Source organism: Botryllus schlosseri, chromosome 1 (assembly GCF_051294905.1).
Source record: "Botryllus schlosseri isolate E-star chromosome 1, Bs_hap1, whole genome shotgun sequence".
NCBI classification, from domain to species: domain Eukaryota; kingdom Metazoa; phylum Chordata; class Ascidiacea; order Stolidobranchia; family Styelidae; genus Botryllus; species Botryllus schlosseri.
The window spans coordinates 40,564,461-40,592,352 of record NC_137236.1 but is presented as its reverse complement, the minus strand read 5'-3'; the positions used below and the strand labels follow the sequence as shown (position 1 = coordinate 40,592,352).

General features: G+C 39.2%; 2 protein-coding genes and 1 long non-coding RNA gene across 3 annotated transcripts in view; 1 reads left to right on the top strand and 2 right to left on the bottom strand.

Annotated features, from left to right (window-relative positions):
• LOC145436382 (protein bicaudal C homolog 1-like) overlaps positions 1 to 27,892 on the bottom strand; it is a 788,516-nt gene that overhangs the window by 604,566 nt on the left and 156,058 nt on the right. The gene's annotated exons all lie outside the window — the stretch shown is intronic.
• Positions 9,461 to 11,440, bottom strand: LOC145449720 (uncharacterized). The gene is made up of 3 exons (XR_013918333.1): positions 11,225 to 11,440; positions 10,836 to 10,907; positions 9,461 to 9,875 (listed from the first exon to the last, which is right to left on the bottom strand). It is a non-coding gene; the product is annotated as an uncharacterized LOC145449720 (long non-coding RNA).
• LOC145436443 (uncharacterized) overlaps positions 20,876 to 27,892 on the top strand; it is a 512,022-nt gene continuing 505,005 nt past the window's right edge. The window contains exon 1 of the mRNA XM_080313791.1: positions 20,876 to 20,918. The gene's annotated coding sequence lies outside the window, so the exon portion shown is untranslated. The remainder of the gene's footprint in view (positions 20,919 to 27,892) is intronic.

Here is a 27,892-nt window from a genome sequence, read left to right as displayed (position 1 = left end):
TCAGATTGAATTACACCGAGATTTCCCCTATATCGCATCATTTAAATACCTAATAACGTAATAATGAGTTCTAGTGACACGGCTATAATGTTAACTCGACAATATAGCCGAAGTCGCACAAATTCGAATGTATATGCAAGTTTTCTGTTAAAGGTAGACTATCTAGGCTCGGTTATTACTCGAATCTCGCTGTGGTTATAAATTAGGCATGCTAATGCGTTGAGTTTTAAGCTGAAACATCCTATTTCGCGCAGCCAAGAAGACTAAGTACCCGCAAGCAAGCCCGAACAAGCATATAGTGACAAGGCAGATTACGCAACACTGAAGGTGGGCTATTTCATTTCTTGAGTATACTGAAAAATCGACAGCGTACCGCATATAGCTATAATTTTTCAATGCAGCAATGCACTTAGGATTAAGATATATAATATATAGCAACGTAGATGTTTTATAGAATATATTAGATCCAATACCTATACTAAAGCCGCAAAACGCATTGGAGCATACATGGATAATGGGCACAGATTGAATTACACCGAGATTTTTCCCTATATGATCGCGATCATTTAAATACCTAATAACGTAATAATGAGTTCTGTGCACGGCTATAATGTTAACCGACAATATAGCCCGAAGTCGCACAAATTCGAATGTATATGCAAGTTTTTCTGTTAAAGGTAGACTAATCTAGGGTCGGTTATTACTCGAATCTCGCTGTGGTTATAAATTAGGCATGCTAATGCGTTGAGTTTTAAGCTGAAACACAAGATTGCCATACACGGAATCTGCTGTTAACGATGTCTGACTGCGCCGTTTCGACGAGTAACGAATTCTCGTATTTAGTATTGATTGTGACACATAGTCAAACAGCGACAGTTTTCACAAACCCGGTACATACATTGAAACCAACTGATGTGTAAGGTGATACAGACTTTAGCATAAATCTGTTTTTCCGGTAGCGTAGCACGTACCTATACATAGTAAGCTTTCATAACGGAATTATCATGCTAATAATCAAATTCCCACCCTGAATCTTGGTACGCAGTTGTAGGATAATATGAAAATGCACCATACTAAAATTTCGTTCCCTATGTTAATTTACCATAAGAAAAGACAATTTGACTCCTAAAGTCCGAAATACTTGTTCGCTTGAGCTAAGTCGCAGCGCTTGGAGTGGAATTTTATAGTTCTTGTAAAAAAGTTGTTTGTACACAATATATGTTTAAGAGGTAAGTTCTACGCATTCATGATTTCGTCCGAGTTTGCATTTTAGTAGTATATACTAATTTACGATAGCGCGTTTGTAACTTGTGCAAGTACAGGAAAATCATGGTTCTTGAACCGTGCTCAATGAATAATAGAGCATTTTTTGCTATTTTTTCATTGCCATTAAGTCATTCTGAAATAGGCAGAATTACCGTGTTAAACATTGAATTCCCACCTTGAAAGTTGGTACGCGGTTTTATAGGACATTATAAAAATGCACCATACCAAATCCCATCAGACATTTCATGATGGAACTACTTTAAAACTAACGCGGCTCTACATCGACTTTTTGCGTACATCTGTTTTGCGGGAGCGTATAGCACGTACCCATACATAGTCAACTTTAATAACGGAATTACCATGCATTGAATCCCAACTCTAAACTTGATACGTAGTTGTAGGGCATTATGGCTATGCACCATGCTAAATTTCATCACACATCTAATGATGGAACACCTTTGAAACTATCGCAGTCGCATACCGACTTTTACGCATATCTGTTTTTCAGTGAACATAGCATATACCCATACATAGTCAATTTTAATAACAGAATTAGCATGCTAAACATTAAATTCTCACCTTGAACGTTGGTACGCAGTTGTAGGACATAATAACAATGCACCATACCAAATTTCGTCAGACATTTCATGATGTAACACCTTCAAAACCAACGCAGTTCTATACAGACTTTTAACTAAATCTGTTTTTCCGTAGCGTAGCACGTACCTAAACATAGTCAACTTTATTAACGGAATTACCATGTTAATATTCGACTCCCTACCTTGAAACTCGGTACGCAGTTGTAAGACATTATGACAATTGCACCATGTCAAATTTTGCAAGTACTTTATCTTTACACGACGTTTTTTGTAAAATGAATACTAATTTTATTGAAAAAATAAAAAATAAAAAAGAGCGAAAAATTACATTATATCCCGGAACGCAACAAGAAAAATCGTATGAATTTGTAAACTACTTGTTCATGACATAATAATAATTCTACTTGTACACTTTTTCACATTTTATAACACTTTAAGTAATACTTAACAGTTTCAGTTTTAAATAAAAGACGGAATATAAACTAATCGAAAAATTCGGTAACCAATTTCGCGTAGGCTATGCATGCATACAAATGAGGAAAGTTACATCAACGCGTGTTAAAGTAGCTGTATCGAGTTATCGAATGATTTTCTCCTTACATCAAAACAACTAGAATGTATAACTAAATTAAAAAACGTATCTAAATGAGCTCCAGGGCATTGTGATTATGCTGCATACCAAATTTCATCACACATTTCATGATGGAACAACTTTAAAACTAACGCAGTTCTATAGCAACTTTTGCCTAAATCTGTTTTCGGTAGCGTGTACATATACATAGTCAGATTTAATAACAGAATTATCATGCTAATATGTGACTCCTCACCTTGAAACTTGGTACGTAGTTGTAGGACATTGTGATTATGCAGCATACCAAATTTCCTCACGCATTTAATAATGGAACAACTTTAAAACTAACGCGGTTCTACATCGACTTTTTGCGTACATCTGTTTTGCGTGGGGGCGTATAGCACGTACCTATACATAGTTAACTTTAACAACGGAATTACCATGCTTAACATTGAATCCCAACTCGAAACTTGATACGTAGTTGTAGAACATTATGGCAATGCACCATGCTAAATTTCATCACACATCTAATGATGGAACACCTTTAAAACTAACGCAGTCGAATACCGACTTTTACGCATATCTGTTTTGCGTGAACATAGCATATACCTATACATAGTCAATTTTAATAGCAGAATTACCGTGTTAAACATTGAATTCCCACCTTGAAAGTTGGTACGCGGTTATAGGAGATTATAACAATGCACCATACCAAATCCCATCACACATTTCATGATGGAACAACTTTAAAACTAACGCGGCTCTACATCGACTTTTTGCGTACATCTGTTTTGTGGGAGCGTATAGCACGTAGCCTACCCATACATAGCCAACTTTAATAACGGAATTACCATGCTTAACATTGAATCCCAACTCGAAACTTGATACGTAGTTATAGGACATTATGGCAATTCACCATGCTAAATTTCATCACACATCTAATGATGGAACACCTTTGAAACTATCGCAGTCGAATACCAACTTTTACGCATATCTGTTTTTCGTGAACATAGCATATACCCATACATAGTCAATTTTAATAACAGAATTAGCATGCTAAACATTAAATTCTCACCTTGAACGTTGATACGCGGTTGTAGGACATAATAACAATGCACCATACCAAATTTCGTCAGACATTTCATGATGTAACACCTTTAAAACTAACGCAGTTCTATACCAACTTCGCGTGAATCTGTTTGCGGGAGCGTAGCACGTACCTATGCGTGATCAACTTTAGTGATGGAATTACATATGTAATTAAGTTTCAACACTTTTACAATGATTCGTCTTGCTTCCTATAACATCCCACTCGAGAAAATGCGTCGTAGGATATAGATGAAACTAGCACAACTCATCAAGACCGCTGAAAACAGTACATTTCAACATTTAGTAGCAGTAAATTTCTAGTAAAGTACAAGACGTGATGATTTCCGAGTGAGTTAAAAAGTAAGTATTGCAGGTATAGTTTACCTGAAAACCGAATACTCTGAAATAGAAGTAGATGCAGTGTAAATAGTTAATCACTTGATTAAGTTTAGTGCAAGCAGATAAAACCTATACTTGAGTAGTACAAAATGCACGAGTACTTCGATATCGCCTCCCTCCGCGTAATAAGTGTCTACGGTTTAAGACTGCTTTTACCGATACTCGTCGGTTTCAGTTTTAGATAGAATTCGGAAACCAAATAATTTCATAAACATAAGCTAATTTAATGAATTTACTCGAATGTACTATGCCGCGCTGATAAGATTAATTATAATATACTTATCATGTTACAGCGATTTTTCTAGCGTAGAAAATCTTTAAAATGTAGTAAGCAGGCCAAATGAAGATATTCGTTGAGCTGAAGAAACATAAAAAATACTCTAGACTACTTTATCGGTACTTTACAGTTACAGTTTTAGATAAAATTTGTCCCTTTCACCTATAATTACAACTCCTCGCTATCTAAACATGTTTAGAATATATTATTTGCGATGATACGAACCCGTGAAGTACTCAAGTTGCTTTTCGTAGGATATAGATGAAACTGACAACACTCACCAAGACCAGTGATCCACTGAAAAAAGTAAATTGTAGCAGTAAAGTCCCACTAAAGTACAAGAAGTAATGATTTCCCAGTTAGTTAAAAAGTAAGTATTGAGGTATAGTTTGGTCGAAAAAGCGAAAAACTCTGAAATAGAAGTAGATGCAGTGTAAATAGGTAATCACTTCATTAAGTATAGCGCAAGCAGGCCAAACCTATACTTGAGTACTGCAAATGTACAAGTACTTCGCTATGTTCTCCTTCCACGTAAAAAGTGACTAGGTTTTAGAGTACTTTATCGGTACTCGACAGTTTCAGTGTTAGATAAAATTTGGTAAGACTTTAAATTTTAAAGTAGTTTGAGCTTACGTTTGTATCACCTTGACAAGTAACATTATCAGACATGAAAATGATACTATCACCGAATATAGAAGTTAACACGCGTCAATGTGTTTCGGAATTCACGAGAAATTGCTTACTAAGAGAAGTATATTGTTGTATACACAATAGTGGAGAGAATATTTAAAATGTAGTAAGCAGGCCGATGGATATTCGTTTAGTTGTATAGGCATAAAAAACATTCCCGCGCGCGTCTTAGTATTAGGTGGTAGGGTTAGGAAGTGTTTTGTTTAAGAGCGCGCGGGAATGTTTTTTATGCCTATACAACTAAACGAATATCCATCGGCCTGCTTACTACATTTTAAATATTCTCTCCACTATTGTGTATACAACAATATACTTCTCTTAGTAAGCAATTTCTCGTGAATTCCGAAACACATTGACGCGTGTTAACTTCTATATTCGGTGATAGTATCATTTTCATGTCTGATAATGTTACTTGTCAAGGTGATACAAACGTAAGCTCAAACTACTTTAAAATTTAAAGTCTTACCAAATTTTATCTAACACTGAAACTGTCGAGTACCGATAAAGTACTCTAAAACCTAGTCACTTTTTACGTGGAAGGAGAACATAGCGAAGTACTTGTACATTTGCAGTACTCAAGTATAGGTTTGGCCTGCTTGCGCTATACTTAATGAAGTGATTACCTATTTACACTGCATCTACTTCTATTTCAGAGTTTTTCGCTTTTTCGACCAAACTATACCTCAATACTTACTTTTTAACTAACTGGGAAATCATTACTTCTTGTACTTTAGTGGGACTTTACTGCTACAATTTACTTTTTTCAGTGGATCACTGGTCTTGGTGAGTGTTGTCAGTTTCATCTATATCCTACGAAAAGCAACTTGAGTACTTCACGGGTTCGTATCATCGCAAATAATATATTCTAAACATGTTTAGATAGCGAGGAGTTGTAATTATAGGTGAAAGGGACAAATTTTATCTAAAACTGTAACTGTAAAGTACCGATAAAGTAGTCTAGAGTATTTTTTATGTTTCTTCAGCTCAACGAATATCTTCATTTGGCCTGCTTACTACATTTTAAAGATTTTCTACGCTAGAAAAATCGCTGTAACATGATAAGTATATTATAATTAATCTTATCAGCGCGGCATAGTACATTCGAGTAAATTCATTAAATTAGCTTATGTTTATGAAATTATTTGGTTTCCGAATTCTATCTAAAACTGAAACCGACGAGTATCGGTAAAAGCAGTCTTAAACCGTAGACACTTATTACGCGGAGGGAGGCGATATCGAAGTACTCGTGCATTTTGTACTACTCAAGTATAGGTTTTATCTGCTTGCACTAAACTTAATCAAGTGATTAACTATTTACACTGCATCTACTTCTATTTCAGAGTATTCGGTTTTCAGGTAAACTATACCTGCAATACTTACTTTTTAACTCACTCGGAAATCATCACGTCTTGTACTTTACTAGAAATTTACTGCTACTAAATGTTGAAATGTACTGTTTTCAGCGGTCTTGATGAGTTGTGCTAGTTTCATCTATATCCTACGACGCATTTTCTCGAGTGGGATGTTATAGGAAGCAAGACGAATCATTGTAAAAGTGTTGAAACTTAATTACATATGTAATTCCATCACTAAAGTTGATCACGCATAGGTACGTGCTACGCTCCCGCAAACAGATTCACGCGAAGTTGGTATAGAACTGCGTTAGTTTTAAAGGTGTTACATCATGAAATGTCTGACGAAATTTGGTATGGTGCATTGTTATTATGTCCTACAACCGCGTATCAACGTTCAAGGTGAGAATTTAATGTTTAGCATGCTAATTCTGTTATTAAAATTGACTATGTATGGGTATATGCTATGTTCACGAAAAACAGATATGCGTAAAAGTTGGTATTCGACTGCGATAGTTTCAAAGGTGTTCCATCATTAGATGTGTGATGAAATTTAGCATGGTGAATTGCCATAATGTCCTATAACTACGTATCAAGTTTCGAGTTGGGATTCAATGTTAAGCATGGTAATTCCGTTATTAAAGTTGGCTATGTATGGGTAGGCTACGTGCTATACGCTCCCACAAAACAGATGTACGCAAAAAGTCGATGTAGAGCCGCGTTAGTTTTAAAGTTGTTCCATCATGAAATGTGTGATGGGATTTGGTATGGTGCATTGTTATAATCTCCTATAACCGCGTACCAACTTTCAAGGTGGGAATTCAATGTTTAACACGGTAATTCTGCTATTAAAATTGACTATGTATAGGTATATGCTATGTTCACGCAAAACAGATATGCGTAAAAGTCGGTATTCGACTGCGTTAGTTTTAAAGGTGTTCCATCATTAGATGTGTGATGAAATTTAGCATGGTGCATTGCCATAATGTTCTACAACTACGTATCAAGTTTCGAGTTGGGATTCAATGTTAAGCATGGTAATTCCGTTGTTAAAGTTAACTATGTATAGGTACGTGCTATACGCCCCCACGCAAAACAGATGTACGCAAAAAGTCGATGTAGAACCGCGTTAGTTTTAAAGTTGTTCCATTATTAAATGCGTGAGGAAATTTGGTATGCTGCATAATCACAATGTCCTACAACTACGTACCAAGTTTCAAGGTGAGGAGTCACATATTAGCATGATAATTCTGTTATTAAATCTGACTATGTATATGTACACGCTACCGAAAACAGATTTAGGCAAAAGTTGCTATAGAACTGCGTTAGTTTTAAAGTTGTTCCATCATGAAATGTGTGATGAAATTTGGTATGCAGCATAATCACAATGCCCTGGAGCTCATTTAGATACGTTTTTTAATTTAGTTATACATTCTAGTTGTTTTGATGTAAGGAGAAAATCATTCGATAACTCGATACAGCTACTTTAACACGCGTTGATGTAACTTTCCTCATTTGTATGCATGCATAGCCTACGCGAAATTGGTTACCGAATTTTTCGATTAGTTTATATTCCGTCTTTTATTTAAAACTGAAACTGTTAAGTATTACTTAAAGTGTTATAAAATGTGAAAAAGTGTACAAGTAGAATTATTATTATGTCATGAACAAGTAGTTTACAAATTCATACGATTTTTCTTGTTGCGTTCCGGGATATAATGTAATTTTTCGCTCTTTTTTATTTTTTATTTTTTCAATAAAATTAGTATTCATTTTACAAAAAACGTCGTGTAAAGATAAAGTACTTGCAAAATTTGACATGGTGCATTGTCATAATGTCTTACAACTGCGTACCGAGTTTCAAGGTAGGGAGTCGAATATTAACATGGTAATTCCGTTAATAAAGTTGACTATGTTTAGGTACGTGCTACGCTACGGAAAAACAGATTTAGTTAAAAGTCTGTATAGAACTGCGTTGGTTTTGAAGGTGTTACATCATGAAATGTCTGACGAAATTTGGTATGGTGCATTGTTATTATGTCCTACAACTGCGTACCAACGTTCAAGGTGAGAATTTAATGTTTAGCATGCTAATTCTGTTATTAAAATTGACTATGTATGGGTATATGCTATGTTCACGAAAAACAGATATGCGTAAAAGTCGGTATGCGACTGCGATAGTTTCAAAGGTGTTCCATCATTAGATGTGTGATGAAATTTAGCATGGTGCATAGCCATAATGCCCTACAACTACGTATCAAGTTTAGAGTTGGGATTCAATGCATGGTAATTCCGTTATTAAAGTTGACTATGTATGGGTACGTGCTATACGCTCCCGCAAAACAGATGTACGCAAAAAGTCGATGTAGAGCCGCGTTAGTTTTAAAGTAGTTCCATCATGAAATGTCTGATGGGATTTGGTATGGTGCATTTTTATAATGTCCTATAACCGCGTACCAACTTTCAAGGTGGGAATTCAATGTTTAACACGGTAATTCTGCTATTTCAGAATGACTTATGGCAATGAAAAATAGCAAAAAATGCTCTATTATTCATTGAGCACGGTTCAAGAACCATGATTTTCCTGTACTTGCACAAGTTACAAACGCGCTATCGTAAATTAGTATATACTACTAAAATGCAAACTCGGACGAAATCATGAATGCGTAGAACTTACCTTAAACATATATTGTGTACAAACAACTTTTTACAAGAACTATAAAATTCCACTCCAAGCGCTGCGACTTAGCTCAAGCGAACAAGTATTTCGGACTTTAGGAGTCAAATTGTCTTTCTTATGGTAAATTAACATAGGGAACGAAATTTAGTATGGTGCATTTTCATATTATCCTACAACTGCGTACCAAGATTCAGGGTGGGAATTTGATTATTAGCATGATAATTCCGTTATGAAAGCTTACTATGTATAGGTACGTGCTACGCTACCGAAAAACAGATTTATGCTAAAGTCTGTATCACCTTACATCAGTTGGTTCAATGTATGTACCGGGTTGTGAAAACTGTCGCTGTTTGACTATGTGTCACAATCAATACTAAATACGAGAATTCGTTACTCGTCGAAACGGCGCAGTCAGACATCGTTAACAGCGATTCCGTGTATGGCAATCTTGTGTTTCAGCTTAAAACTCAACGCATTAGCATGCCTAATTTATAACCACAGCGAGATTCGAGTAATAACCGACCCTAGATAGTCTACCTTTAACAGAAAACTTGCATATACATTCGAATTTGTGCGACTTCGGCTATATTGTCGGTTAACATTATAGCCGTGCACAGAACTCATTATTACGTTATTAGGTATTTAAATGATGCGATATAGGGAAAATCTCGGTGTAATTCAATCTGTGCCCATTATCCATGTATGCTCCAATGCGTTTTGCGGCTTTAGTATAGGTATTGGATCTAATATATTCTATAAAACATCTACGTTGCTATATATTATATATCTTAATCCTAAGTGCATTGCTGCATTGAAAAATTATAGCTATATGCGGTACGCTGTCGATTTTTCAGTATACTCAAGAAATGAAATAGCCCACCTTCAGTGTTGCGTAATCTGCCTTGTCACTATATGCTTGTTCCGGGCTTGCTTGCGGTACTAGTCTTCTTGGCTGCGCGAAATAGGATGTTTCAGCTTAAAACTCAACGCATTAGCATGCCTAATTTATAACCACAGCGAGATTCGAGTAATAACCGAGCCTAGATAGTCTACCTTTAACAGAAAACTTGCATATACATTCGAATTTGTGCGACTTCGGCTATATTGTCGGTTAACATTATAGCCGTGCACAGAACTCATTATTACGTTATTAGGTATTTAAATGATGCGATATAGGGGAAATCTCGGTGTAATTCAATCTGCCCCCATTATCCATGTATGCTCCAATGCGTTTTGCGGCTTTAGTATAGGTATTGGATCTAATATATTCTATAAAACATGTACGTTGCTATATATTTATCTTAATCCGAAGTGCATTGCTGCATCGAAAAATTATAGCTATATGCGGTACGCTGTCGATTTTTCAATATTAGTCAAGAAATGAAATAGCCCACCTTCAGTGTTGCGTAATCTGCCTTGTCACTATATGCTTGTTCCGGGCTTGCTTGCGGTACTAGTCTTCTTGGCTGCGCGAAATAGGATGTTTCAGCTTAAAACTCAACGCATTAGCATGCCTAATTTATAACCACAGCGAGATTCGAGTAATAACCGAGCCTAGATAGTCTACCTTTAACAGAAAACTTGCATATACATTCGAATTTGTGCGACTTCGGCTATATTGTCGGTTAACATTATAGCCGTGCACAGAACTCATTATTACGTTATTAGGTATTTAAATGATGCGATATAGGGGAAATCTCGGTGTAATTCAATCTGCGCACATTATCCATGTATGCTCCAATGCGTTTTGCGGCTTTAGTATAGGTATTGGATCTAATATATTCTATAAAACATCTACGTTGCTATATATATTATATATCTTAATCCGAAGTGCATTGCTGCATTGAAAAATTATAGCTATATGCGGTACGCTGTCGATTTTTCAGTATAGTCAAGAAATGAAATAGCCCACCTTCAGTGTTGCGTAATCTGCTTTGTCACTATATGCTTGTTCCGGGCTTGCTTGCGGTACTAGTCTTCTTGGCTGCGCGAAATAGGATGTTTCAGCTTAAAACTCAACGCATTAGCATGCCTAATTTATAACCACAGCGAGATTCGAGTAATAACCGAGCCTAGATAGTCTACCTTTAACAGAAAACTTGCATATACATTCGAATTTGTGCGACTTCGGCTATATTGTCGGTTAACATTATAGCCACGCACAGAACTCATTATTACGTTAGCTATTGGAGAAATCTCAACGTAAATCAATCTGCGTTCACAATTCGCGTAAGCTAATGCTGCATCGAGAAATTATAGCTACATTTAGTTTAAATTGGCACGAAAATACATTGATCTTACCTTATGCCTGCGATGCCTGCATCCCTGCGCACATGGCAATACTTGTAATAGAAATGTGAAGTTTTCAGAATGCGAATTGCTTTACGTCGGAACTAAACATTCTAATTCGTAACGCCAGCGCGGCGTTTTCTTGGAAACGCAACTTTATTTAGAATGTTCTAATTCACTTTGTCGATGTGGCGCAACTTTTTTGGAATCGTAAGCAACTGTATTCGTGGCACATTTACACGCGTCAATTTCTTGGAATAGTATTCAGCAATATGCGCGTGAGCTTTCGCGTCATTGTAGACATTTATGGTGGCGATATCTGCATTATCAAGTTGCATTCGCAGAATTCCTCAAAATCATTGACTAATTAATGATGACACAGATGTTATAAGTACACACGAACATAGTCTTACATTTATGTGTTATTACTCGAAAAAGGTGTTGTCTCGGAATTTAAGAGAGAATCGGCGGTTATATTCTCAAAACAGCTCAATACGGCTAGTTTGCTCAATAGCCTGGTGGTGAGCGATGTGAAATTATACCCAACCAAACCAGGTTCGATTCTAGCTAAGGTAAGTTTTGACGTGGCAATGAGTGACATAGGTGCAGCAATCGACATCGCGCGGGTTGATGCTGTGCAGCGTATAGATGCGGCAATCAATGCGATGATGATGTGGCAATGGATGATGTGGCACTATAGACGTGGCAATGGGTGTGCTATAGGTGCGGCAATGGGTGGATGATGTGGCAATGTAGGCGTGGCAATTAAGGCGACGTGGCGAAATTTGATTGGCCTGCAACAAACGATTCAACCCACACTACTCACGTAATACGGCTGTTTCATATGCCGTATGCTCTTGAAAAGACTGAAGTACATTTGATGTAGAATTTCAGTACTTCGGCAGGTCGTATTACTGTAGCCTAACATAAAAATAGCCAAAACCACAACTTAATACATTAGCATTTAGTAACATACTGTGGAAGTATACGGCACCACCGCAATGCATCGTAATGCATTGAGGATGTAGTGCAGCACAATCTTTTTAGTGTGTCTAAAAGTGTCCAGCCTTGAAGTCATTGTACATAATGTAACAGTAAATTAATTGATTGTATCATTGGATTTGACGTTCGGACGTGGCAACTTCAATACGAACAAGTCATGATATGTACATTGTATAATGTACAGCTAGCATGTTAAAAAATTCTTTTACCACTTTTCTGTAGTATCCCGTTCATGAAACAATTGTTTGAAGCGGTCCAATCACATTGTAGATGCGGGGACTGCATCATTGGATTTCGTGTCGCGAGTGGAACACCGTATCGGATGTTTCGCAGTATCTGGGATGCTCATTGCTCAGTCTATTTGTGCACATTTCTCATCCCACCAGATGTATTAGCGCGTTTCAGATAACTAGACTTACGCAATATTACTAGAAGTTGCACTTGTCAAGTGACACGACTGATGTTCGACGATCGGGCTTTGTATGCAGTTAAAGTAGCGCAGTATTACGATAATGACGTAGTTCACACTGGAACTCGTTGCTGACAAGCATGCACTGCTGTTGGCCGTGAATACACCGGGTATAGGATAGAAATTTTTCAAGAAAGTCGCAATAACTAGCGATTGCTTATGCACATTGAATGCAAACAAACATCTCAGGTCTTTTCTCACTTTACTACTGAATGTAATTATTGAGTTGGATCATGAGGTACGAAAATACAAAGATACAAAAATACACATCTTTCGTATGTGTACCGGGACACTGTGGAACATGCGTTAATGAATCCACAGATCGTTCAGCAACTGCGGAAGCCTCTACCACGTACAAAAGTGACAATCATGTCATCCGGCTCGCCAACGCTTGATCATGCTTGTACTGAACAGTACATTTTACAGTGGCGGCTCGTCCTATAGGGCAACTTGGGCATTGCCCCACCTAAAATTCTGTTCAATAACAATTTAACCATTTATAGACGCACAGCAATCAATATATACCGAGATCACAATCACAACGTGCTTCTTGTGCTTTCGCTTGCAAATGCCCATTGCCCATATACATAGCGAAGTCTCTGCGAAAATCGAATTCTCTTCTGTGTTTTCGCTTTGTGAATGCCTAGCCTGGGCTTGCCCCGGTAGCGCTCATAACAAGCTTTCACTATCTATTCTCTCACAGCCGCGCAAAATAAAGAAACGGTGATTTACTCTCTCCTATTCGTGAAATGGCCGAGCAAGCGGGGCAAATATGTCTGGTTGCCCCTAAGGTGTGATGTAACAATCGTATCTATATCTGAACTCGGTTACCGTAATATGTGTTGAGTAGACCTTTGCTGGTATAGGTCGATTTTGACGGTGTTTCGCACCATGATAATTCTTGAAACTTGGTATGATATGTTGTGAAGGTAGTATTTAACACTGCTCAAAGTCTCAGACTTGCTACTTAAAGATAAGGGTAGTAATTTCGTTTCCGAAGTTCAGTGTGTGCTGACCTATTATGTACATTGTACAGCAAACAGATTTTACTCAAAAGCCGGTATCGGTCTCTATTTATTTTGACGATGTTTCATACCGAGATCGGTCATGACATTTGGCACGGTAAGTTTTAATGTTAGTATCGACCGCTGTAACAAGTTTTAAGTTTGTCACTGAACTATGTGGGTGGTAATTTCGTTTCCAAAGTCGAGTGAGAGCTGACTCTTCATTTATCGCCAACAGATTTACGCAAAAGCCGTTATTGGTCTCTATTGATTTTAACGATGTTCCATACCTAGATCTGTCATGAGCTTGGGCACGGTATGTCTTGATTTTAGTATTGAACGCGGTACCAAGTCTTTAAAGTTGACACTCAATGATTGAAGCATTTATTTCGTTTTCGAGGTCGAGTATGGTAGCGATGCGCGCTGATCTGATAGCCTACCAACATCATTGCGGATCTCACACAAAAGCCGGTGTCGGTCTGTGCTAATCTAGTCTGCGTTCCTTAACGAGATCGGTGATGATATTTCCAATGGTATCAGTCAGTCAGTCAGTCAGGTTTATTAGTATTTTCATCGTTTCAAAACATCACAATACTGCGATACAATGAAAAGATAGGAAGGTGTCGAAACAACTTGGAGTAGCCATTAAGATCAGACACCCACCTTAGCCTAGGCGAAGTAAATAAGAGGCATGCACACTGAATGAAAAGTAATGCAGAGAATGTAAGACCCAAGCGACAAAATGGGGTGGCATGTGGCGGAGGGCGAGGTCGATGTTAGGTCGTGGTCCGGTAATCCTGAAGACTGGCTCTCGATGATCGCATGAAACAGCTAAGATTCTCGGTTTGCATTCAAATATTCACATAATTTTATGTTCGCCAATGTCCATTTCACTGTGAAATTGTGGCCTTCTTACAATCCCCTGTCAAATGCGATAGCTATTTCATTTTCGATGTCGGCTAACAGCTGATCATTCGATCAGCCTATTCCTCGATCTATTTTACTCAAAGTTCGGTGCTCGTCTGTTTGTATTGATTTTGATAGTGCACCATGCCGGAATGGGTTATGACCAGAGGTGGTCAGTAACGAAGTACTTCTACTTTTTCGAAGTACTCAAGTAGTTTTCCTCTACTTCTGGTACTTACTCAAGTAGATCTGATTTTCTCTACTTCTACTTCTACTTCGTAATATTTTGTGATCTACTTACTAACTTTTCGCTATTTTCAGTCTGTCAAGTAGAAGTAGTTAAATCTTTCAATCAGGAAGATAGCCTGAGAAATTTTTGGGCTGTTTTCACGGAGTATCAACATTTAATTTTCACATAAGTTGAGTAAAGCCAAGAATTTTCGTCGCGCTTCGCGCGCAGTGGATGCGGGGTGACCAGTATGATTTCACGAAAGTATCGGTGAATATAATTTAGGTCGCGGGTTGGCGTGGTTCCGTTTACACCACATTGTCGCTCTTCGCCCATATGAAATATTTCATCACAGTATATATGGCTCATCATAACGTTAGAAACTGATGTTTCGCAATCTACCATTTACTTGTCATATCGCAATCTAGCATGTCCATGGCGTGTCCTAATCTGGAAACGTGGACTCTGACTTTTTTTTAAAGTTTTAGAGCTGCTTTAGCGCACCACCTTTGAAACTTTTGGACTAAAGGCATGAAATACATGCTCCACTTTTAGAAGTAGTATTTATATTCCCTTTTAATTCCCAGTATCATATACTTTGAGTTATTATTAATATTAGTTCTTCTGTCTGGATAACATACATGTTGAAGTATAAAAGCAAGTGTTGCAATGCCTTTAATTTCCGGAAATAAAGCTACACAATATGGCATTTTTACGATCCACTATATTTTTTATTAACGTTTACTAATCGCGCAAAGTGTTTACACCGTATCCTACACAACTTCTCAGTATTGCTCTTCGACTAAACTACGGGTCTTATAATATGGGGGATGGCGCCGTACCATGCTGTTTTCTAAAACGTGCTATCTGAGAAAACAGAGGATTATTATCGCATCTCCGTATCAATACTATCATGATGTTTATGAATGCTTATGCTATCGAAAATTGGATACCTGTTGGTATGCATCAATATGAATCAAGCTCGTCACCTTTTGCAGAGCTCAATTTGTACCTTTTTACAATCCGTGCGAACGAATTAGGATCGTTTTCACAACTACTTACTTACTTGAGTACTTTTAAAGTCAGTCAATTCTACTTCTACTTCAAGTAATTTTAGGTTGCTTATGAAAGATGTACTTCTACTCGTACTTGAGTAGATTTTTTAGTCGCTACTTCTACTTCTACTTGAGTAGCTTTCTTGACTACTTTGACCACCTCTGGTTATGACATTGCGTGTGCTACTTCTCGATGATTTCTTTTAACAGTATACTAAGTTCACGGGTTTCATTCATGTATTTATTGATTAATATATTTTCCAACGACGATTTCGCAGCAGATTTATAGACAGTAAGCCGTATGTGTTGTGTCACAGTCTCCAGTTTCAAGGCCAAAATGTCCTATGTTGTTCCGAGACCGAAGTTCCGATGCTGCTGTCCTTAGTTCTTCAAAGACCATTCAAATTGATGTTCTGGATTTAATATGACAGGCCCAATCTATGAGATAACAATTGCTTGTGTGTCCGAACTCGTTGACCTTTCCAGTTAGGCTTACGCAATCTGACGAGTTCTAGTCATTGGAATTAGTCTGGTCAAGTCAGGTGCGAACATGAATCGTATTGAATCTTTGCTCCGTACGTAGTTTACGCAGTTGCCTTTAGAGCGAAAATTAGCGGTCTAGATGTTGTCCAGTCCATTTATCCAATCGTACGCCGGGTGCCTCCGCTTTGGTTGCCTATCACCTGGTCGTAACCACCAACTCAGTGGTCGTAGCACACCAGGATCGTGTACGAAACACTTTCGGATGGGCTTAGAAAAATTAGGGCCTATCGATTTGCGTAATCTCTAACTCTACCATGAAATCATAACGCATGCTACTAAGGATGACCTGGTAATTGATTCGTGGCGTAGGGACGATTCTTAGTTCATGAACATTTTGTAAAATAATCCTTTGATTAAAAAAAAAATGAATAAAACATTTTGTTACCACACTTCAAGTCACGGCTCACAGGCAAACCTCTCGCGGCACCTACGTTAAAATCACTGTTGTCGGGAAATTCATGTGACCATCATAAAGTTACTTTTCTACGTTGGAAAACGCCATTGTGACGTAATGTTGATAAAAGTCGCTCGCAGCGCTTGCCCCACCACCCGAAATTGTCACGAGCCGCCACTGACATTTTAAAACACTGTAATTACGAATTAAGCTGGACAGTCCACGGATACTGGTGTCTGGTAGCGGGAACTTGGCAGGAAAAGTAGATGGTTATGCGGTCAATATTACACATCGAAGACTGAATTGCCATAGGATGCAGCAATTCAAAACTATGAGAAGTATGCCGTAGGCCAGGGCCGGCCAACCCCGGCCAAGGTAATTTCCGAAATTTCTAATATTAAAAATGGATTGCACAGATTGCGAACTTGCAAGGCCAACCAAAAATTTGATTAGTTTGGCCGCAACACTTGAGATGTGATGACTTAAATATCAGTTCCGACGCATTGACAGATCCATCAGTCAGTCACATATTGGTATATCTTCGTACACTACAATAAAGCAGAATAATTTGCGATAGATTTATCAAAAGTAAAATTTTCTACAAGCTTGGCGCAACATGTTGTCACCCGATTCCTTGTTTTTAATATTGTTGCCCTTTTTGTGAAAATGGAAGAACACCTGATGTATCAGATTGAGTCTAACTATATTCGCGATTACGAGACTAATGCGACCTTGCGTTTGCGCTCGCAGTAAGATCGTTGACTAAGAAACCTAGGCACGGAATGATTGACGCATGTTGGTCGCAGCGTTCGATATCGATATGTCCATGCGCCGAATAGCCCATTCCTCGCAAACTTAGCCCAGCGATATACGGCAGGCCCGCAATATAGTCAAGAGAGAGAGATATGATATTCTTTCTCGCCTGCACCATCGAGATGCTTTGGCGACGGAGTTGCGATACGGCCCCATGAGGTCATCTAGTCTGCGCCCCCGTTTTTTTCTCCTCCATGCTATCAAGTGACAAAATTATTGACCTATGAACTTCAAAAAAATTTCGCGCTTGGCGCGGTAAGTGGCCCGCGCAATATTTCGTCAATCGAATGTGGCCCGTTGGCTGAAAAGGTTGGCCAGCCCTGCCGTAGGCCTACTAAAGGAACCGTACACATAATCTGCTGAAGACCTGCGCAATGTGCGGCCAGTGGGCCAAAATGTGGCGTGTGACGTGATTCTGATCGGCGTCGCTGTTGCCATATTCACGTTCTAACTTTGTTTGCTGTCAGGCCTGTGCTTTAAACTGTTATGTCACGCGTTTTCAAATCGTAAATTTGAATATAATGCAGTCAGTACACGTGATTAGCTACCATCTTCACTTATACCCGATGTTATGTCAAGCAATGGAAGATGCGACCGAAAGCCACCATTTCAAAAAAATTACTTACTGAAGTCATCGGTAAATTGCTATTTTTAGTTGGTGCTGAGCAACGAGAAGGTCTTCGAGCTCAAGGAATATCATTCGAGTCGACATTATGAGAAAAATCATGCAGTGAATACGCACACTCGACTGACGCGAGCCTAGTAGGAAAGTTAGCAAAACTGCAAGGCTATTTCCCAAACCACACAGAGCTAGGGACGCAGCCAACATTAATACATCCACTTAGCAAAATGTCCAACACTGTAATCCACTGCACGGATTTGGTTTTCATGATAAAATAAACATTTGAAATCAAGATTAACCCCCTAGTTCTGCTAGATTTTTTACATCAGACAGCGATATCAATTTCATTGATTGGCTGAATAAACATCATTCGCTGACTACCTACATGTAGTGTATTGCGATCTTGATGTTGTGTGATTGCGGGTCAAGCTCACAGCTGAGAGCAAACTTTCTAATAAAGCAAGTACAATCTTTGAGATTGTCAAGGTGCCTTATCGTTAAATATTGATTATTATGTTATGGTGCCAGCGCCATGCATAGAGTGGCTCGCAGTTGAAATGCAACAATTTTCAACCAAAGATGTACCGACAAGATAGCGTGATTGTGAAGCGTCCGGCTTCTCGGTAGTTAGTGGGTTCGATCCCCGGCCGGGTCAGACCAAAGACCTGATTAGTAACACTGGTATCTACGACGTCCCTGCTTGGCGCTCATGCATTACTGGGATAGCATGGAGAGGTCAGCATGGAGGGGTGGTGCATGCCTTAGAAAGCCAACGGTAATATCTGCACTTCCTTGTCCAGTGGCATGTGTACATCATGCACTCAGGGTATGCATATGCACAGATCGTGGGTATGTGTATCATGAGTCGGTGTATATGCCGCAAAAAACATCAAGGACAAAAATAAACTACGTCCTTTCAGATGTTATAATGAAGTGAAAATCGTGATACATGGAAAAGGTTCACAGTGCAGAACATACCAAGGTTAGTTTGTGAACGTGAACCTCTAAATTTCCAGGGTTCACACACAGAACGCCAACGTGAACCTCACGTTCACACCATCCCTACTTCGTAGTATGATCTGTAAATTGCCGTACGAATATTTATTATAGTTTTAACTTGTGGGCAGCTGAATTAGAAGCAAATTCAATTTTAAATGACGACACCGTAATATGTAAGGACTATATTAATGCCGTGATGTTTTCATTTACATTTCTGAGAATCTAAGTCCGTGATATATACATCGATAGTAAGTACACACAACCGGTGCATCGCAAAGATTTATTCATGGCTGCCAATAGTACCGTCGATATCGTTGTGGAACTCTTGTAAATGTAATTGCGAGCGATATGTTGTGACTTGGGAAGGGTAAATCCGTCGCTGCTGGCAAATCGCCACGGCGCGAATTACGTTTTAATGTAGTATCTGCTATTTTGGCAGAATTGCAAAGTGACGATTTTGGACTCTCTGCGAGACACAGTTAAAGTTGACGAGCTTCGATATCAATTATCGCATTTTTGCCAGATCCTGTTAGACAAACTCGTGGCATGGTGTATGATCCATACGATTTTTTATTCAACAAATCGTTTCCTATAGAATAGGGTATTACTAAGTTGTGGACATGTGACTGTTAACAGGTCATATTTCCCGTATAGAACTACCAAATACCAAATAGTTCAGTACTCCAGATTAATAGTCTCGGCATGCTGTTCAGCAAAGATGCGTCATTGATTCTAATTACTACATGCATTTTCAGTATCGTTATACACTCTAGCTAATTAGTACTACGTTATCAATAGCATGGCAGAAGGGGGTGAAAATCACAATTCTGATGTCGCTGATGTCATGCCCACATCACTATCAACCGGGAAAGGCGGTAAGTAATGTCTGTAGTAGGCCTATACATGGGCTCAGAATACTCAAAATTCAAATATTACTATCCGTAAAAAACAGTTATTCGATAAATTCAAATGTAGGACATTTTACTCGTTGTGTAAATCAGATGCCGCAAGGATTCGAAGTTCGAAAATAGAATACTAATTATTTTATAATATGGCTACGCATGGAACCTCACGAGCGTACAATAATAACGTGTACCTTAGGATCTTCAACTTTGGCCGAAGGTGAAAATGTCAATCTTAATTTGACAATGAGCCTGGCTAACGTCATGGCTGGAAATCAGACGAATATCTATGACAGTGGTCGGGAACCTATGGCTCGCGAGTCATAAATGGCTCTTTTGGGCAAAAGATATGGCTCTTTGCGAAATTTTTATTTTTGTGGGATTATAAATGTTAATTATTATCTTCAGCTTCGAAAATTATCGTATGCCTCTCAGTGCAATACAATTACAACTATATAACTTGTTAAAGGTCGACGTAAATCAAGTTTCGCATACTAATTACTCGAATAAGGCAACCAGCATGATTAGTACGAGATTTTACAGAGAATATACGTTGCAAACGACGAATCCCATGTATTAATTTCGATTTGCGTTATCATGACGTCACGATTTTTTAATTGTGACGTAGTAATTGATTGACATGTAGGGGTTTTTGGGAGTTAAAATGGAAAATATACGGTCAATATGGCTCTTTGGACGAATAAGGTCGCCGACCACTGGTCTATAACAATACCGGTGCTAAAAAAGAAGCAAGTCCCACGAGTCAAGGTGAGTGCGGTCCTCTTTCAGTCAATACGATGTCCAAATTGAGTGGAATGGTCTACATCAGTGGTTTTTAACCTTATCTCCAGTGCCCCTCAGGGGGCGATTTTGATTTTGAAGGGGGCAGAAATGCCCAGGCGGTGAAATCGGGGGCGGTGGGCTCGGGGGGCGGTATGGCGGGAGCTGTAGAAAAATGACCTCGTAGTAGATGGTTTAGTGAAGAGATATGATTATATACCGTGGAACAATAGTTCTATATATCCCTGAGCTCTCATTGCAAACTAACATTTTACAAAATGTCTCAAATCTCGACGATTTTTCTCGCGCGCCTGGCGCAATATCCACCGACGATGTTTCCTTGAATGCAATGGTTTATTTTAATTCATGTAAAATGAATTTGAGGTTTTTATTAATAATTATCTGAACATCCACCGTCAATGCTATTTTTGCAAATCCAGTACTTTCAACTGCAATAACTCCACTTCTACAGGTTGGAATTGAGTCAAATTTGTTTTGCATCGTTTTTGAACACATCTCAATAGTTTCATAGGGTTGACAGACAAATCTTTTTTTAATCATTCACGTACTTGTTTGAATTGAACCAAATTTGATGCGCAGCGTTTTTAAGGGTAACCTCACGATTTAATCAGTGAATGGGTGCAATCCGGAATAAAAAGTTACTTTTGAACAGCCCTGTGCATCAAAAATGCTTCCAAGCTTTTCGGCCAAATGATGAACTGAATATACTTGAGAGCTACAACATTTGATATCTACAGAATCGGTCGTCAGAATATTTCTTCATCGTATCATAAATTATGATACTGCTTAGTGTTGTGATCGACATTCATGTTCATGTTCACGTTAAGACCTTGGTTCAGTACTAAATTTAATGTGGGCAAAGATGTCTACCACATTCTCAGTTGATTTAGTAGTCACACAAAACAATAAAACAAACCCCAATACAAATAACATCACCGTATTGCTAATCGCAGAGGTGAATTCGGGATGTGTACATGGATCTCGAACCAAATGGTGTGAGCCCGTAGGCTATACCCAATGGTTAATATAACAACCCTGACTTGATCCCGATGACCTCATACACTAATTATATCGTTAATTAGTCGAGTGGTCCTCGGGCGCAATTCAAGCGTGAAATATTTCTAATATTGAAGTCCCGATGCGCAACGTGACTTCGACCACTTACCCTTTGTCTTCTAGTACAGTCCTTAAAATAGGGGGGGGGGGGCCAGAACCAGGCAATTTTTGAAAGGGGTCACTGGAGGTAAAAAGATTAAGAAGCACTGGTCTACATCAACGCACTTTCCATTGACGAACAAAACATGTGAAAAATCACTCATAATGAAGAATCAATATGTTGACACATAAATTATGCGCAATGAAAGCCACCAGCATAGTCTGGATGAACTTGGAAGGATCTGCCCGCTCTTCATTATTGTAATGGTTTCCCTATATTCGAGTAACTGTACATGCACAATTGCACAGGCACACATTCTGGATACCCTCAGGAGAATTATCTCGACCAACATATGTGTTTTCCTTTGTATTATGCAACTTAATGCGCAATGTGGTGTCAATTTAGAGCAGTGGTTCCCAAGTTTTTTTCCTGCAGCGGCCCTTTTCGAAAATTGCCCAAGTCTAGCCCGCCCTATGTTTTAGGGGCTGTAGTAAAAATGGAGTAAGAGTTCAGAGTCCAATTGTTATTTTCGAACTGGAACTTCACTACTGAAAATAGCGCGAATCGCGCCCGTGGACCGCTCGACTAATCAAATTCGGGATCAAATCAAGCTTGTTATAACAACTTTTGGGTACAGGCTCATACTATAGATATTAAACATGGAACGGCATCGACCGATTTTGCAGCTTCGTTCCGCTTCGCTTAAGCTCGAGTGGGTAATTGTTCTGCGTAAGCGACTGTAGGATTTCTGGCAACCCAAAGGCTATCTTCCCGAGGGCAGAAATTACTGAATCTGGTCTTGATCGAAAGCTACTGTTGCAGTGTTGCACCGATTCCGAAAATATAAATTGAAATATTGGCATTGGATTCTGTAACCCAACATCGAACCCTAATTAAACTGTGACTCAACTCGTAACGGTAAACAAATCTGAACCCCATATACCTAACCCAAAACCCAACCCAACTCAACCTTAAATTAATATTATACTCACATGCTTGAGAATGTCGCACGTCATTGTGTCTCATCCTCATATTTGCAGGGGCTACTCGTTGAAATTTGCTACTGTGATAAGTAGCAATGTATTCCGTACATTCCAAATAGTGTTTTTGTGACTCAAGAAATATGGGCACCACTGCACGGAACCTGGATGCAGATGTAAAGTAGTTTAAAAGAACCAACTTGAAACAGTGTCGGATGATCGCGCATACAACCAGGCGATTGGTCATGATCCGACTGACAACCTTTACGGTATACAAAATATTAATGACGTAATGTACACTGTTATTGTGACGGACAAGTCTTTCTTTCCCTTAAAAATGCCGAAACAATGATTTCGTTGAGCAGTCATCATTCATATAAATCTATACTAGCTAACCGTAGACGACAGGAACATTTCTAGGTGGACTACGAAGCTATTTAGTGTTGAGTAGAGTCACAAGAATTGGTCATAAAAACTACACTGAAAGATACAATATATCAAAATGTAGAGCAGGGGTCATAGGCCCATTGTTCATATTTTGCGGCCCGTGACCGTGACCTCATTCAAGATTCTGGAAAAACGCTTAGTAAAGCATTATGAAATGCTGGAACTGATTTCAGTTTCAAAGCATTGCTGTTGTTTTTGTTTTTTGTTGTTCACAGTTAGCTATTTTCTAAATCTCCTCTTCTCAACATCACTTTTCTGCGATAGCTGAAACGGTTTCAGCGACACCAACAACATTCCATCGAGGGAAAATCAGCTGATCTGAATAGGCATATTTCCCTGACGTGCAATGACCCATGCAGATACTGTCAAAACCGAGACGATTAGAAAAAGGCTAGGGGTTGTCCTACATCAGTGGTTCTTAACCTTGCCTCCAGCGCCCCCCAGGGGGCGCTGTCGATTTTGAAGGGGCGGAAACGCTCAGGGGCGATATGGGGGGCACTGGGCTCAGGGGGGCGGTATGGGGGGCGCTGGAGAAAATGGCTTCGCAGTAGATGATGTAGTAGTAGGACATATCTCTAGTGAGTATTCAGAGTAATTAACGCCGAAAACTTCGTTATATATAGCCTACAAAAGACATATAGGAATAATTGTCCATGGGCGCCTAAATGACTGGCACCGAATGTTCGTGTCTTGGCAATCTGAACACCAGAAGAGGAATTCCATCTGGCAGGGAAAAAATACATGCAAGTTAAGAAATAACACCCTAAAATCGTGTGTGTCTTTTAGCTGAGTACAATTGGACGACAGGGATATCTAAAACTAGATATTCCTGTTGGGCGATTCTATATTTTTTGATATAGCAGACAGGTCACGAAATAACATCACGCAACGAAGCAGTGTTGGGATGACTCGAGTCAACTTTTTCGTATGACTTGACTTGACTCGAGTCACGTTGGAAAAATGACTTGACTTGACTTGACTCGGAGCTTCAAAAATGTGCCTTGACTCGTGACTCGGAGCAAAATTTACGAGTCAATTTCAAGTCATCAAGTAAACGGTTTCGAATAAATCACTGTATCTTGTGTATATTCGGATTGTTCGAGATACGCCGGTGTCACTTGTGAGAGCAACCAGTCCTTCACTGATTGTAACGGATCCCCGATTGTTAGATCACAATTAATTGGTTGCAAACTCAACAATCACAGCTTACGTTGTCATTGTAGTAGTAGAAGATTAATCTAAATAGCAGTAATGTGTCTCTGTTTCTTAGATGGCTCTCAATGCTTACGTTACGCAGTGCTCACCTTTACCAACCATCCTGTATGATTTAAATCGAACAAATATAGCTTATGCGTTTATATTCTCACGGATGTGTAGATGTTTAGTGTGGGCTATTTTGCCAAATCAATTTGTTTCATCTTCTCGAAACTTCGTATTATGACCTATCTTTTTGCTGATAATAACTGATTGTAGCATGTAGATGCACACGTGGACAGTTACGCACGTATGCTATTAGCCGTTCTACGTGTGCGTGAGGGACACAACATGTATATTTAATTACATATTCGTTATCCGATTCAAGATAATTGATAAATTAATCTGACTTTCACACAGTTAGAAAAATGTAACGACTATGAATCTTTACTCATACTTTGAAAATTCAATTTGACTTGAATTGTGACTTGACTCGTGACTTGACTTGACTTGACTCGACTTGACTCGAGTCGTCTTCAAAAAACGGGTGACTTGACTTGACTCGAGTCACCCTTGATAATCGATTGACTTGACTTGACTCGAGTCAAAATCTGCAATGACTCGAGATGACTCGTGACTCGAAGGTAGTGACTTGATCCCAACACTGCAACGAAGTCATACCAACAGGTTCGCCCGCCCGAATATGTTTAATCATCAGTTACGGGCCCCACAGTTTCCAAGACACCTCACAATGTTCGCTCCAAGTTTTGATAAGTCAGCGCACAGTCTTCGCTGACCCTTGGACAACAGTGCGTAACGACTAAAAAAAGGTCATAACTTCGGATTTGTTGTGCGCAACGTAGATTTTCTGTGAGCAGAGACCGTTCACTGGTCATGAGTGCAGCTTAGAGGGAATATTGCACCTCACTCAGCTCTACCGGTAAATCTCGTAACGTGAGCTGAGAAGACAACAAATTGATAGCAATATTTATGCAATTCTTACTGACCGATTGATCATATTATGAATTATCGAAAGTTTTCGCGCTTCGCACTGGCTCGCTATACAGTTCAGCTGATTCCTGGCAAAAGCGAACGACGTGATGGAGGGCGGTCGGTTTATCACCCTATGGGATCCCAAGACCCAAGTTTTTTGGGGGGCTTGACGAAGTGCCGTTTCGTTCCTGCCGACGGGCATACGTCCGAAGATGTATAATTATTATTGAGGGGTCCTACCTTTTCAATCACACATCACTCAGCTTTACCGGTAAATCTGTTTACGCGAGCAGAGAGAGGATGAAAATTGATCACAATATACATGCAAGTCACGATCATATTTACCAATTCAATCATTAATTAGTGAAATTTTTCGCGTTTCGTGCGTCTAGGCGAGAATAGTTGCCTCAGTAAATGGACACCTAGTGTAGATGACTAGTTTCAGCAAATAGCGGATAGCCGAAAGGGGGTCTGGGGGCGAAAGCCCCTCAGTTTGGTTTATCACCCGATGAGGGGCCCAAGACCAACAGTTTTTTTTTTGTTGGGGGGGGGGGGGGGGGGGGCTGACGAAGTGCTGTTACGGTCCTAGTAACGAATTAATTGTACCTACGGGCACTCCCAAATATGTTTAATTTTTCATTGCGTGCCCTTTATTTTCCCATACAGCAGCTCACTCAGCGCTACTGGTAAATCTAATTACGTGGGCTGAGAGGAGAAAAAGTTTATAGCGACATATATATGTAAATACCACCTATTCATTCATGCATAATAGAAACTTTTGGTACCTAGGGCGACCTGGCCACACAAACTTTGCTGACCATCGAAATCACGCTACGGGGTTCTTGGGGGCAAAGCCTTCAGAAGTTTGGTTTATCACGCTATGGGTGCGCAAGGCAATCGATTTTAGGGGGGTTAACGAAGTGCTGTTACGGCCCAAACTCTTACTCATTGTCTTTACTACATTCCTTACAATATAAGGTTTGGGGGCGCTGGAGCACAATAATTTTTGAAAGGGGGTGCTGGAGGAAAAATGGTTAAGAACCACTGTCTTACATCATCAAGATGCGGGGCCATAATCATTCAATTAGTTCAGTGTCTCGCTAGCCCCAATATCGATTCCTCAGTCCATGAAAGGCTTTGTCGGGTATACTGAACAGCTTATAGTTTAAAATAGAATTCGCATGATCATGATATTTTTTTTTGTAGGCCTTTCCTAATTTCCTTATTAAAATATTATTTCTTTTGTAGTAACTAATGCCCGTTGCCCATGTTTGAGTGCAGCGTTGTCCTGCCGTAAAGTTTTAAAAATCGTGGTTGCTCAACTGTGTGACCTATTCTGTCGGGATAATGTACTCTTGCGGCCCGCGGCCTCTACCAAATTTGAAAAGTGGCCAACGAGCCGTTTTCAGTTGGCGACCATTCTTTCACTCAATATTTCACGAATCCTGCTTACGGATATAACGCCAAAATTGCTTGGAACTATCCTCGAATTACTTTTAGGCGGTAAGTTCTTAGTGCTAGGACGGCACGCACTCAAGACCGGGACTATCCATGACTTTGTGATATTTGATCACCGCGGTAAAAGACAGCGGTCTTTCATAATTAGTAGTACAATGTAATATGATATTACCAAGCAACAAGCTTAGATACCGTATCCGTTTGAAATTGGAAATATAGTTCTCATCGCCAAGAAGACCTAAAGCAGGGGCGGGCAACTTCTCCAGTCGGCGGGCCGGATATAGGAAAATCAAATACTTGGCGGGCTGGATTGCTGAATCGATACATTATTCGCCCATTTATCCACATATACACAAGGAATAAATCGTATTTATTGAATGTATTTTAACGACAGCAATGTAACTTCAAAGCCATTTCTCGCCAATAATGACGAAGACAATGTGGATTTGAGAACAGCATTGTCATACAGGCACCATTATGTTTGCTTCTCTCTGATCGATCAACACGGTGCAATCCCTAATTAAGATTTCAGGGCGTTCGATAAGCCCGGTACTACAAATTCACCAGTATATCTCTTCATTAGGGTTTAGTACAGATATGGCCAACCTTTTTGCCATTCACGGCCGCATTTCGACTACTCATGTAGCCTACGGCCGCATTCCAGGGCATAGTCGTAATGAGCTATCTGGACGCCAAATACACATGTTATAGTG